This window comes from Gopherus flavomarginatus, chromosome 3, assembly GCF_025201925.1.
Source record: "Gopherus flavomarginatus isolate rGopFla2 chromosome 3, rGopFla2.mat.asm, whole genome shotgun sequence".
Lineage (NCBI taxonomy): Eukaryota > Metazoa > Chordata > Testudines > Testudinidae > Gopherus > Gopherus flavomarginatus.
This window is the reverse complement of record NC_066619.1, coordinates 123,348,768-123,363,331: the sequence shown is the minus strand read 5'-3', so window position 1 is coordinate 123,363,331 and position 14,564 is coordinate 123,348,768. Positions and strand designations below refer to the sequence as shown.

General features: G+C 44.8%; 1 protein-coding gene across 3 annotated transcripts in view; it reads right to left on the bottom strand.

Annotated features, from left to right (window-relative positions):
• The window catches only part of PLPPR1 (phospholipid phosphatase related 1), a 185,901-nt gene extending 171,609 nt beyond the window's left edge, over positions 1-14,292 (bottom strand). The window contains exon 1 of one of the 3 annotated variants that reach the window (XM_050943195.1): positions 14,203-14,292. The gene's annotated coding sequence lies outside the window, so the exon portion shown is untranslated. Of the gene's footprint in view, positions 1-12,694; positions 12,930-13,820; positions 14,021-14,202 lie in introns of those variants that run through there. The other 2 variants (XM_050943194.1, XM_050943196.1) reach the window with 2 other exon arrangements.
• Between the last annotated feature and the right edge of the window lie 272 nt (positions 14,293-14,564).

Sequence of the window (14,564 nt, the reverse complement as noted above, 5' to 3'; positions counted from 1 at the left end):
ACATAGCCCTTCTGCTAGACCTCTGCGCAGAGATGAAATCCACCTATCAGACTGAAATGGGATTTAAAAGGTAGATACGCCCAGGGGTAAGTTCATAATTTGATATTAAATGCATCTCTGCCCATATAATTATTCAGCTTCTCAGACAAGTTCCACTCCCAAAGAGACCACATTTTTATTGCTGATGATGTTGTTCCCCCCTGTCTACAGTCTTTAGAACTGAGTAAGGAATAATTTATCCAGTAACCAAGTTTTGTTGACCTCGCTGATGCACAAGCATGTGTTAAGATATTTGAAGCCATCTTGCTGAGTTATATGCTCAAGAATCCAATGATCAGATTAAGTCATCTTTAAGGATACTGAGATACATCCATCAGAGTGAACCCAGCGGCAGAAGCAGTCTCAGTTATATAACCAGAGGGGGGCGGGAGGGGAGAATTTTTAAGATAAATGAAACCTGATTATTATAAAGGGACGGGAAACATCAATAACATAAGAAAACATCAATTATCTAAGGGTATATCTTCACTACCAACCGGATCGGCGAGCAGCAGTCGATCCAGCAGGGACTGATTTATCGCGTCTAGTCTAGATGCGATAAATCGATCTCTGAGCGCTCGCCCATGACTCCTGTACTCCAGTTCAGCGAGAGGTGCAGGCAGAGTTGAGGGGGCAGCGGCAGCAGTCGACTCACTAGGTCTAACTACGTCGACTTCAGCTACGTTATTCATGTAGCTGAAGTTGCGTAATTTAGATCGATGCCCCCTTCTCCCAGTTTAGACCAGGCCTTAGAAAAACTTCCTCACTGCCAGGGTGGTTAAGCACTGGAATAAATTGCCTAGGGATGTTGTGGAATCTCCGTCACTGGAGGTTTTAAGAGCAGGTTAGACAAATACCTGCCAGGGATGGTCTAGATCAGCGGTTCTCAAACTTAAGCAACCAGAGGACCCCACTGTGATTTAAAAATTTGAGGGAACCCTCCAGTCTCCCCACTCAGCCCTTGCCCCACCATCTTCCCCAAGGCCATACCCCTGCCCCTCCCCTTCTTTGAGGCCCCGTCCCCTGCTCACTCCATCCACCCTCCCCACGCTCACTCACTTTCATCAGGCTGTGGCAGAGGGTTGGGGAGCAAGAGCGGGTGAGGGGTGTGGGCTCTGGGAGGGAGTTTGGGTACAGGACAGGGTGAAGGGTGCAAGCTCTGGGAGGGAGGGAGTTTGGGTGCACATCCCTCTGGCAGCGGCTGCTAGGCAGGGGAAAGGAGGGGAGCTGTTCCTGGCCAATGGGAGCTGCGGACTCAGCGCTCAGGGCGGGGGCAGCATGCGGAGATCTCCTGCCCTCCCCCAGGGCCTCAGGGATGTGCTGGAGGCTTCCAGGACCGGCGCGGAGCCAGGGCAGGTAGGAAGCCTCCCTTCGCCACTCTGCACCACCAGATTTTTACCGTGCAGGAGGAGCTGGGAGGGAGGGGGACAAGTTGATCAGCAGGGCCCGTGGACCCCCTGGAGTACCCTCAGGGACCCCCAGAAGTCCACAGTCCCCAGTTTAAGAAACATTGGTCTAGATCAGTGGTCCCCAACATGGTACTCGCAGGCGCCATGGTGCCTGCCGGGGCATTTATGTGTGCCCGCCTAGTGCTCAGCAGGGGAAAGAAGCCGCGGCTCTAAGGTTGCCGGGGACAGAGAACTCCAGGGCTGTGGGCGCCAGTCCTCTCTGTCCCCAGCAGACGTGGGGCTGCATCTTCTCTCTGGCTTCTGAAGCCAGAGAGAAGCCACGGCCATGTGCCTGCCAGGGACAGAGAACTCCAGGGCTGCGGGCACCGGTGCTCTCTGTCCCCTGCAGGTGTGGGGCTGCAGCTTCTCTCCGGCTTCAAGAAGAGAAGCCGCAGCCCCCCACCTGCCGGGCACAGAGAACTCCAGGGCTACAGGTGCCGGTGTTCTCTGTTCCCGGCAGGCGCGGGGCCCGCCTAGTGCCCAGCAGGGGAGAGATGCTAGGGGGCAGAGTACTCCGGGGTTGCAGGCTGCACAGCTTCTCTCAGGCTTCTCTCTGCACTGCCCAGAACTTCCGCCAAAAAAAAAAAACAACAAACACCAAACAAACAAACAAAAAGATGCTCCACCTCTGCAGAATGGACCGAATGCTGCCCCGTAGCATGTGCTGACACAGGCACCTGCTTGCTCCACTGGTGCCTGGAGCCAGCCCTCTAATGTGAGTTTTCTTCCTGCACTGATACTGCTGTTTTCTTGTGCTTTGCAATTGATTGTTTTTTTAACATTTTGCTCCAAAATGAGTGGTTCAAATAAGAGACAACGTCCATATTATTTCAACCCAGAGTGGGAAGAATATTAAATATGAGGTTTCTCGTATTATTTAATGTACAAATACAAAAAAAAAGCCTTGAAAAATTGTTGGTGCCCGCCACACTCTTCTGAAAACATGAATGTGCTATTGGCCACAAAAAGGTTGGGGACCACTGATTTAGATAATACTTAGTCCTGACTTGAGTGCAGGGAACTGGATTGCGAGACCTTTGAGGTCCCTTCCAGTCCTACAGTTCTATGATATTACTGAAACAAACACAGGCATGTTAAGCAAGGAAAGTTCTGAACAATGAACTCATTAAAAAAAAGCAGACCTGTCCCCCAGCAGGATCAGCATTGTTAAACAGAAATGTTAATTAAAAACTAACAGGATGAGCTTTAAACATACACAATCAATTCTCAAAATATTTAACAAACAAAGCCCCAGTTTAATCAAAAATACCATTAGTGACAAGTTGACAAAGCAAAGTCGGGCCTGGGATGCCAATAGTATAAAGCTCTCAATTTAGCAGCTGCATATCATCTTCACTTTATTTTACTATGAATTAAGCTTATTTATGCTCCTTCCTCGGCCATCAATATTACCCTGGAATTTCACAGCAACCCAAGGGACAGATATGGAACATAAAGACAAAGGCCCATCTGTGGAAGATGGCAGCTTACCTGCATTCATGTGTTCAGATGCTGCCAGCATGATGGACTGACTCACCACTAAGCACGAATGTTTTCTAAGGCAGCTTTTCAGTTCATGCCCTCTTAAGTCCAACTCTGCTAACTAAGTTGAGGTATGTTGACATACGTCTAGCCTTGAACACAGATAAATAATAGAAATCCCAAAGTCCTGTCTGAAAATATTCAGAATAAGATAAATTCCTTACACCCTTATCAAGAAAACACACCATGTTTTGTGCTCATTTTGTCGAATCTGAAATGGAACACAAAAGCACTCGTCATTTGATAAATAATGAAGTAGGCAGTGTAATTATTTTTTCTGGATGTTCTGTAAGTGCTTACTAGGCTGCATGAGATTATTGAATGGGATCCTGCTACAAATGGGTTTGGTGACCCCATAATGGCTTTTTTCCACCCCTTCTTCTTAAAACACACTGTCAATATTGCTTCCAAAAGGATAGGTTTTAGGCTGGGTGGGCTACTCTTAACTGCAGATCTTTATATACTGAAAAATGCAGATTTACAAGGCAGTTTATGCAAATCTATCAATGCTGGGAACACATCAGCAAGTCTATTTACATTTTCCTTGATCTAATCAATACACAGTAAAGCCTTTTGTCCATGGTTTGTGAACAAACATAGCATGAGCTATAGAGGGACAGTAATTCATAGATCCACTGATTCATCGATTCCAAAATCAGAAGGGACCATTGTGAGCCAGTTTGATGTAACATGTACTTGTGTTCGTCATTTTGGCATAGCTGACGTGCATTTTCAAGATTGTACCACTGGGCAAAATGAGCTCCAATGTTTCTAGGAACAACTGTGTTCCCTGATAAAATCTAACATTCTGTTCGAAAGCCTCCTTGTAATGGCAGAACAGTCTCGGCTCTACATTCTATTCCCATATGTAACAAGTTCTATGAACATGATACACAACCATTATAATCTTTTGGAGGGACTGCATTTGTCTATCATCCATTTCCTACTCATTCAGCTGCTTCTCTGTTGATCCCCAAGTTGCCTGCTTCCCTTTCTGCTAAGAGAAGAAAATATACCAGTAGGAGTTAGCAGTGCAACCTGGCTGGCCATAACAAATGGTCTTTATGAGTTCTATAGCACTACATTTTTACTAGACACGTGAGACCACCTAGAAAGACCTGATCATAGAACTTCAACTAATGAACACAAATAGATACAAATCAAATAGCTGGGGTCATGGTACATTTTCTAGGGTCTTTTGTCTCTTCGTACTGTCTCAAGAACCCCAGATCAACTATTGCTCCAGAAATCAAAAAGTCAAGAGCACAACCTTCTCTTCTAACCTCAAGAGACAGGAGTGGCACACAGATTCTTTCCAAATGAAAACAAAGAAAAATCACAACAAAATAAAAGCACTTAATGCAGGAGAAATACGTTTCAATGAGTCAAAATTAAGGCTGGTTGAAATTTTCTGTCGAGTTTTTTTTTAAATGGAAAAATTATATTTTGCTAAAATGAAAATTTTCACCAGAAAACCAATTCTCAGCTGAAAATTCAGTTTTGGGCAGTCAGAGGCTTAAAATCTTTTGGAGTTTCAGTTTTTGGTGGGCGGAAGGGGAACCACAAAAACCAACACCACCACTTTCCAACCGGATCTAGTTAAAATTGCCTTTGCCTTGTTGTGAATGAAGAACTAGTATGGGATCTTCCTCCAACTACTCCTCATACAAGATACCCTCCTGCAGCAAGCTGAAACACTGTGAACTGACAGTATGTAACAAACATATTTCATACATCTTGGCCAGATGATGTAAGTTCTGTACAATTCACTTTCAGTATCCCTGAATTTAACTTAATGAGTGGGCGGGCTAAGGTGCTGTATTAGCTTTGTGTATGATGGCTGTCCTATGCTGGGTTGGCAGAATAGATGCATGTGGCCTTAAGCCATTTCTCAATAAAGAATGATCAAGTCTGAGTGGGACATCAGATCTCTCATTCGCTTTCTTTTCAACTGCCTGTGCCCTTATCTAACATTAGATGTCAGAAGTTCTTCACATTATTTCTCAAATACATGGGTCACTGGCTTCATGTATTGTGTGGGCATGAGAGCGGAAGCAGATGTACTGAATTTGGCAACCTTATATGCGTGATGACCTATCTTTAGTCACTGCTGTGACAATGCTCGTGATGACTCCCTGACACTGAATCTTTCGGAGGTGTCACAGTTGCCACATGGGTGCAGTCCCCAACCCGCAACCTACTGCGAATGCTGGCGGTACCGTGGAATCCTGCTATGAGCTCCTTCACTTCTGGAGCTTGGTCCTTAACATACTGTATGACACTGCAGCCACAAAGCTGAAACAGATGCAGGTGATATCTCACCAAATCTTACTCAAAGTGGCTGTGGCAAATAGTCTCAAGGCACACAGTAGGGCAGATACAGGCTACAGCCCTTTTGTTCGCCTTAGCGCAGGCATCAGGAAACTATGGCTTTCCTGAATTGTGCTTTTAGTCTGTTGATCTCTGAAGAGACGTTGATATTCATGAAATCCCATTAAGGGCATGTAAACTGTACATTGGCACAACTCCTCGTGCCTCTTTAAATAAAATTAAATGCATGCTCAAGATGCCAGAGGAGTAGCGATGCAACATTGTGAAACTTCAGCAGTCGGTGGCTTACACGTCCACAGAGGAGACCTGTACTTCCCTAGAGTAAAAACAGTGCCAGAATGATACCGTTGGACACTGGTGTCTTTTAACCCAGAAGCTCAAGTACAATATGAGCAGCAGCAGTAAATAATTCCCCACCCTGTCCAGATCTGTCTCAGCCTGGACCTTGAAAAGGCAGCTCTGAGGATGAAAGGCTGCACAGTTCATAGATTCCAAGATGAGACGGGATCATCTAGTCTGACGTCCTGCATAGCACAGGGCATTGAACTTCCCCAAAATAATTCCTTTAAGAAAACATCCAATCTTGATTTAAAAATTGACAGTGATCAACCTCATGCAACACCAGCCCTTGTCCTCTCTGCCATGAAAGGTGCCAACTAATGGCAGGTTTTATGATACAGATATCAGTCTACTAGCAACTGAAACCATCAACTCATACTGTCAGGGTGACCCAATACTAATTAGATGTTCACTTGCAGTTCTTGGCAACCTGGTCCACATTCCAACTTGTGACCCAGAGTAGAAAGACTCTGTAGCTTATTAAAAATCTCGATCTGTCTTAGAAATCCCGTGTGGCACATTAGGAAGATGTGCAATTGGCCTCCTTCAAAATGTGCACATATATTTCCTGCTCTGCCTGCAGAATTCTGAGCACTTAAATTGAAAAAAGAAATACAGCAGGGAGGAATTAATCAGTGGTAAAATGCCCAGAAATGCCAACAGATGTGATTCTTATAATGAAGCAAATGGCACTGGTTTTGCTTTACATTATGGTGATCTTCCTAGAGTGACTGAATTTTTCACACTTTCCTCTATTATGCTGACACTTTTGGTTGTTGAAGCTGGCATCGTATTTTATGAGTGGGCACGAGGCCAGTTTAACAGGTAGGAATGAGTAGAAGCATGCCAGAGAACCAGCATTAGGTTTCATCTGTTTGCGATCAGATTCCTGCAGGAGAATATCAGCAGCTTCTCTAACTGTTTTTGTGTAGATATGCTATTTCTGCTCCAGGTCAATTCTGCATTACATTTAAAAATGGCAAACACGTTTTGCTCCACTGAATCTGACTGGTGGTTTGCAGGGAAGAAAAGATGTATTGTGTTATGATGAGCCTCCATTCCTCTACTTCTCCTCTTCTTCCCCTTAAAACAGCTCTCCATCGGAGTCCCCAGAGATCCCGGCATACATAATTTCATAAAACCCAGCCAAGTTTCCTACTCCTTAGCCAACTACAAAAGAGAGAGTTATAATTTCCCTTTGGTTTAAACTTTGCAGGAGGCCCATGTACAATGAATGCAGAAGAGGGTCTCATCAAGTAGAAAAATCAGTTACTGTACAAGACACAAAATGCAAATAGAAAAGCAATTACTGAACAAACAGAACAAATTATTGTACTTGTGGAAAACAAATGTACTTGATCTTGTTTTCTGTGACTGTTACAAATGTGGGTGACAGAAGCATGCAGTGGAATGTGAATGTGATGCAATTTCCTTACACAGTTAGGTGCACTTCCGTCAGATTTGGTTTTATTTATCTGAGGGTTGCTGGACCAGAATTCTGACCTTATTTAGCTCACTGGTGTTTCACAGTGATAATTAAAAAAATAGAGAAAGAAACACCTTTGAATTGGAATTGCAGTGGTAGGATCTCAGTGAAGTTACTGAACATGGCCCCACTTAGACAAGCTGCTCTGGGTGGGCAGAATCCTAGGCCCATGCAAGTCCCCTTGACTTCACTGGGGCTTCAAGCTGGCATAAACATTTGCTCACATGGAATCGCTTGCAGGAACCATCATGGATGAAATTCAGCCCAGCGCAGAGTCTAGCACAAGGCTTATGTATCACCTAAGCTTTGCTCAAAATAGGGTGAGATGGGACTGAAATGGCACATGGACCTCACAATGAGTCTAATCCCCTACGCTTTTTTTAAAATGATCACATTCTTCGAAAGCAAAGATAGTAAACTAGGAGTCAGTGTACTGCACCCCGGGCTCCTTGTGTTTGTCATTAGGAATTTGGCAAACTGTATCTTTGCCAGTAAAAATAGGTGCCACTAATATTTCTCCTCCATGGGAGATCTTTCTGAGCAAGGCCTGCAGAAAATTGGCCCTCACATGTTTTCTTTGCTTGTGACATCATTGCAAAGAGGAAACAAAGATTGAAAGAGATGTCTTAAGTTTGAGGGGTTATTCAAACAACTAGTTTGAAAGAATGTCGGAAGAACAGCAATTTAGCCACCCTGCCTGCTGTAAGTAAAAGTGACATCTAAAAAACAAACAGAAACCTTTCCTTCAGTCCACAGAAATCATGGTTAACTTTTATTAGAAATATAAAAAGAGACATAATCCTTGCAGATAGAATTCTATTTGTTAGTGCTGGTGTGAATGGCAAGGTCTTGCATTTATTCCATTTCTTGGGCCCCTAGAGAGGGTGCGTTAGATAGATGATTAGTACATTTGTGCAAGGGGGTCTGCCTGGAAGCTACTTTTAGGGTTGACTAGGAGATGAGAATAATGATGGAGCATTAAGCTTGTGAGATAACTGATCAAACCTCTGTCTATTACATTTTGTTACATTACTCTCCCCCTTTCCAGCTAATTATATCTTCAATCACTTCTTCTGTATTATTTTTAATGTAATCCAAAAGATCTCAGCTGTATATGACAAAGCAGAAACTATAATAAGATGCCCTACATATTGCACTAGCAAAGCTCCATACTTTTTAATATAAATATGCCAATTGCCATAAGCCCCATCTGAATAAAGAAAATAACTTTGTCTCTCGGGGGAATGGGATAAATATAAGGCATGTATTCATGAAAAATAAAAGCACATACACATTTCAGAATATCACAAGAACCCAAGTGTTTTTCCCCCCAATGGATGTGCGTTGCTGCACTTTATTATCATAGATGTCTGGGGAAGCCACAAGCAAAAGGTTCAATCTTGCATTTTCACGGAGACATATGTAGCCTATATCTTTATGCTGGGTAGGAGGAGACACCAGGGAATGAGCCAATTAAAACAGGGACTGATTCCAGTTTACACAGAGGCTGTTTTGCATCACTCTACCAATGGAAAACAGCCTTAGGATATGCATTTTAAGCATTCCAAAAGGGAATCAATAGATGAATATTTGAGGGAAAGGTACCTAATAACTGATAAGCAACCCAAACAATCCTTCAGAGAAACGAGTGATGGAGGGCTAGGTCTTTTAAGCCTTACTCACATAAATTAACATCCTTCTGGTGTGAATAGAGATCATTCATGGGAATAAGAGTTGTAGGATCAAAACATTTAGCTGAAAACTTTCACATACACAAACGAATATATAAAATCTTCAGAACTAGTACAGCTGTAGTTTCAGCAATGTTCCGAAGGCAAGATCTTGGAGGGGGACACAGTGCATGTTTATGATAAATACCATTGCACTCCCAGGGCTAATCAAAGACAATGAATATCCTGTATAAAACATGTAATGACATATATGTGCAGAATACATAAACAAGTTTTTGCACCAGTTCACACTGAGGGAATAATACATGCGACATTAAAAAAATGCAAGAAAATCCTTCCCAAATGGATAGGCATAAAAAGATATTGAAATCAAAGGGAGTTTTGGACATGCAAGGAATGCAGGAGTGAGTCCACAAGTATTGTACAGTCTTCATACCCAGATTCTACAGTCCTTGCACAGAGAAACACTCCTATTAGAGAGTCAATGGAATCTTTGCCTATGCCTCGACTTCAATATTGGTTTTACAGAACACAGGATGTAGACAGATAGAGAGCCAGGTCCTGCAAGTACCTGAACACCCTGTTTCCATTGAATTCTACGAGACTTGAAGGACCTCTTCGGATTAGAATCACTATGAGATACAGTGGGCCAAATTCTATAAGGAGCTAAGCAGGGGTCTCCCATCAAAGTAAATGGGACAAATCTTAGACTCATTCCTCATTGAATCACATGGGACTTTTACCTGAATAAGGACTGAATAAAAACTGAGCAAGAGGACTTCAAGATTTGACCCAAGGGAAGTTGAATGTCCTCTCACCTTTTAGGAGATGACCACCTTGTCCTTACACTACAGAACACCACTGGCTTCATTAGGTTCGCATGATTATAAATGAGAACAGAATTTATTTTCTTCAGAGTTACTCTTGACATAACCCAGAAGAGGAAGCTCAAGTGCTTTATAATGTCACCAGAATCTCAGAATTTTTCCTTGTTTACTGCTGTTATTCTCAAAAAAAATGTATGGTCCTTAGGGGAAAAAATAAGTATAATCTTGCTGGTATTTCCCTTGAAAAACATTCTCTCACAGAAAAAGTAATGTGGACTCTCTATCCTCCTCTGCTGGATTTTGAAAGGTATTTGCTTCCCTTCACTTCTGTCTCTTCTGTCCCACAAACTTTCTTTCTGCAGAAAATGAAATTAGAACTGATCTCCAAATTTAACAAACTAAGATTCTATTCAGATGGTGAAGCAGGAGATGCTGAGTTTTTAAATGCACATTTTATAAAGCAATTCTAACCATTACTAATGTGGTTTCTGAATACTTTCTAGTGAAAATACAGCATGAATGTTTGAAAACAAAAATTAACTATATGCAATTGATTAATTTTGGCACATTACTTTGAGTCTGATTCTACAGTTCTGTGCAAGAGGACCCTTACATCTCACAGAGCCCCATTAGGGTCAAAGGACTCAATGTGAGGATCGAATTCTGTGGGAAGAGTGCAAGAGTGAGCCCATAGAGTGCTATATAATTGCTATGATTGTTATTGCTATTTTACACAAGTTACACAAGAAAACTCATGAAAACCAGACTTCTGTAACTGGGAAATCTCTAACAAGGGGAATACCTACACTAAAAAAAAAAAATTCCATTTGATTCTGTAACATCACTGCTCATTGTTATGGAAGTGCTTCAGATTTCAAAAAATCCCACATCCAGACTCTTGCTGCTGGATGAAGTAGGAAGGAGGGAAAAAAGAGCCATGAGACAAATTAAAAAAAAAATCATAGACTATCAGGGTTGGAAGGGACCTCAGGAGGTCATCTAGTCCAACCCCCAGATTTTCACCCCAGTTCCCCAAATGTCCCCCTTAAGGACTGAACTCACAACTCTGGGTTTAGCTGGCCAATGCTCAAACCACTGAGCTATCCCTCCCCCATGCAAAGAAAATTAGGGAATAATACATGAAAAGCTAACAGAGTTATGGTGTAATTAAATGTATTTTCAAACCCCTCCTTCTCTTAGTATGGAAATTCCTCTTTGACTGATCTCCCAACTCATTTCTAAATATTTCCTAACTGCCACAGACAAACTGGCTTCGCATCTGACCAGATGATAGTCACAAATGCTCCTCGTTCAGTCAAAGTGTCCTGGCTGAATGTAGTTCCCTACCAGCTGCTCCTTCCTCTTAGACCTTCTCTCTGCTGGGAAGCAGTGCCACGTTAGAAAGCGCGCTCACAAAGACAATTCAACAAGCATGATGTTCAGTACCATTTTGCCCAGAGAGTCAACACATTTTTAAACACCATTGTCCATGTCCGCGCTAAGGGCGAAATTGTGTTGAATGTCTTTCTAGCTAAAACGGGTTGGCTAACATGCTTTCTTATACCATGCTTTCTCCCAGTATAGACATCAGATCATCAGCTGGTGTAAAGTCATTGGCACTAGGAGAGTTTACAGCAGCTGAGTTGCTAGCCCAGAACTCAAATTCAGATCCCCCTGCTATACAGTTAATTCATACTTTTCTACGTTCATGCACTCTAAAGGCACCTGGGGCTTCTCAACAGTCACCTTTTGCCTTTATAGAAATGGAAAGAAATACAACAAAGACATTAAGTTATTAAAAGAGATAGGAAACTTCATGGTAATACTTTCAGGCTAGATTGGGCCTTTAAAGTCAGCTGTGAGCCAAGGGCAGGAGTGCGGAGAAGGAACTGTACTCAGGATAATTCCTCCAGAACTCCTCTTTCCCAATGCAGGGAACGGAGTATGCTGCATCAGATCTTTACAGAAGATAGCACACTCCTGCCCGTTTCTGTCTAGACAGCAGTGCTGGACAGCATGTCAGGCAGAGCCATGTGCAGTCTGTCTGTCCAATGCAACCATCTCCAGGATCCGCACTGGGACCCCATACTCTGCTGTGTGGGAGCAGGGCACAATTATGTCCACCATAAGTATTTCTAAAGCACCCATCCAGTGGGACTTGCACACCATTCCCTACAATTAGAAGGAAATAAGTTCCCTCAAGGAGAGGTGAAAAAAATCCCATCTGTCCCCACGCAGAGTGAAGGTTTTTACAATGTCCAGGGCCCAGTTCTGCATTCCCTGCACATTAAAGCCAATGAGAGTTTTAGCTATGCAAGAGATGCAGGATCAGGTCCATTGTGACATGTGGAGTGAACGTTAAACATGGGATTTAGGATGGTGGGGGGTCTCTGTTTTGACATTTATTTTGATGATTTGGGTTATCCATTATATACTGCCTCAGGGCGTGGTCAGTTCCAACATGTGAAACAGACATATGTTCCAAGGGAACAACCTGGGAAGAAACAGGGTGGGAAAACACAGGAATAGAAACATGGTATCCACTGCTCACATGCACCCCCCCTTCCTCCCTGTGAGTCATTGATGTGAATCCCAAATCCACCCCTTCTCTTCTGAAGAAGGTAACCCATTTCTTGTCCTTCCACTGCAGGAGCCGGGTACTTTCTTCCCATTATCAGAAGTATTCCCTTCACACATTGCCCCATTTAAAAGAGAGATTGGGCCAGATCCTCAGCAAATGGAATAGTTCCAGTCAAGTCAGTGGAGTGACATCCATTCACACCAGTTGAGGATCTGGCTTAAGACATTGAAACCTTTTCTACTGACAGGACACTACCATGGTTCCCAAAGAGGAAAACATCTTGGGGATCATCTCTACAAATACAGGTATTTACATTCCATAAGCCCCACTCCCTTATCAAAATGTGTTGTCTTCACAGGCACCTTAAAGATATAAATATTTATCAGCTTGCTTTTTCTATTGATACTCACAGAACTAGAAGGCGAAGATAATGAAAACGACAGCCCGGTCCTCAGTAAAGTGGGGAAAGTGTCCCCAGTATATGCCACACTCTCACACATCCCCTTCCATCGTAAGAATAAAGACACATCTAGCACCAGCTCATTTTGCCTCTAGGAGAGATTCCAGCTCCTTTCATCTCCTGGAGTTGATTTTAACATGTCTCTCAATAACTCATCATTCATGCCCATTAGTGACCCAAGCGTCACCTTGGCTGTTTGTGGTACATGCACAGAAAGAGCAACCATCAAAACAATGACACCCCTTCCCCCACCTCCCTGCTCCCCAGTTCTTCTGTTGAATACAGCACACAGGTCACTTTTTAATCTGCTGGTGAGGCATAGGATGGAGTCCCTGGGGCTGTGACAGAGCAGCAGGGAGTGGAGTGTCATGTCCCAGCTGCATATGTGAATCCCCTCATCCCATCAAAATACAGCCTAATGTCTACTTGAGAAAGCAATCCACCCACACAGATCTTAACACGAAGAGACAGAGAACCACATGTATCAACAGCACGGGGCTGCAAACATATATACACAGAGAAACAACCGACACATAAACACACAAAGAAATACACGAATACACATATGCATCTAGCCTGTCTCACTGCTTGTGTCACTCCCATTATACACCCCACATGCCCAAAAATCACACACGCACACATGGAGTAACACACACACACACACACACACAGAGAAATATACATGCAAAGGCAACCAAGATACCCCCCACCCCCAAACACAGCCACACACAGAGAACTAGACATGGCAAATATTTACATGCATGCAGCTCCAAACTCCCATATCCCCACCCACACAAACAAACCCTTCTGTGTCCTTCCACAGCCGCAGAATTACCCCAGACCCAGTCACCGGGCCCCCTTTGTCCCCACATGAAAGGGAATAAAATATTAAAAGTTTGCTGTTGGAAAAGCAGGCGGGGGCTGCACCCTGTCAGCTGAGGAAGTAAAGGACCCCCCCCACACACACATCCTTCCCCCAAATCTGCCTCCAGACACCTCCTCCTCCAGCCAGTGCATCCCAGCGGCCCCCTGGCAGCCTGGAGCTCTGCAAAAGGAGCCAGCAGCCCCTGACTCACCTCCCGTGCAGCCTCCCCCGGGGCTCTGTCCAGCTAGGAGTAGCGATATCCCGGCAGCCTGCTGCCCGCAGCCCCGCTCCCCAGCCCAGGCATGGTGACGGCCGGGCGCCTGGGCGTGCCGGCCCGCTCGGCTGGCTGCGGGGGGCGCTACTGGGGTGATTCCTCCCCCTCCCTCGCCCTGCCGCTGCCGCTGCCCACGGGCCGGCTCCTCTGTTTGCTTATCACAAGGACCAGCCAGCCGGCAGGAGCGCGCAGGCGCAGGGGAAAGCTCCCGGGGCTCCCCTGAGCGGGGGGGGGTGGCGCCCTCCAGAGCCCCCTCCAGCCCCGAGCACCGCGCTGGGGGCCGGGATGGAGCCCGCCCGGCGTCCGCTTTCCCTCTCACCTGCCTCCGGCACCTTCCCTGTGCCTCGCAGGCAGCCAAGGAGCAATGCGGGGGAACCTCTCCCTGCTTCTTGCCGCTGCAAACTCTCCCGGCCCCGCTTGCACCGCTCAGTGCCCAGCCAGGCGCTGCAGCAGCGGCACCCATCCTGCTCCCTCTGCCCGTTTCCTTGGGGGGTGCAAGGGCCTTGGCCGGGCTTAATTTGTAATGAAAGAGGTGCAGAGGCTCAAGCAATTTTTTTTTACTTTCATAAGTGACCTGGCAAGCCTAGAGGTGCCGGAGCTCTGAACTGCCTGGCCCAGGGTGTCACGGCTCTCAACCACCTGGCCCAGGGTGTCAGTGCTCTGAACCGCCAGGCCCAGGGT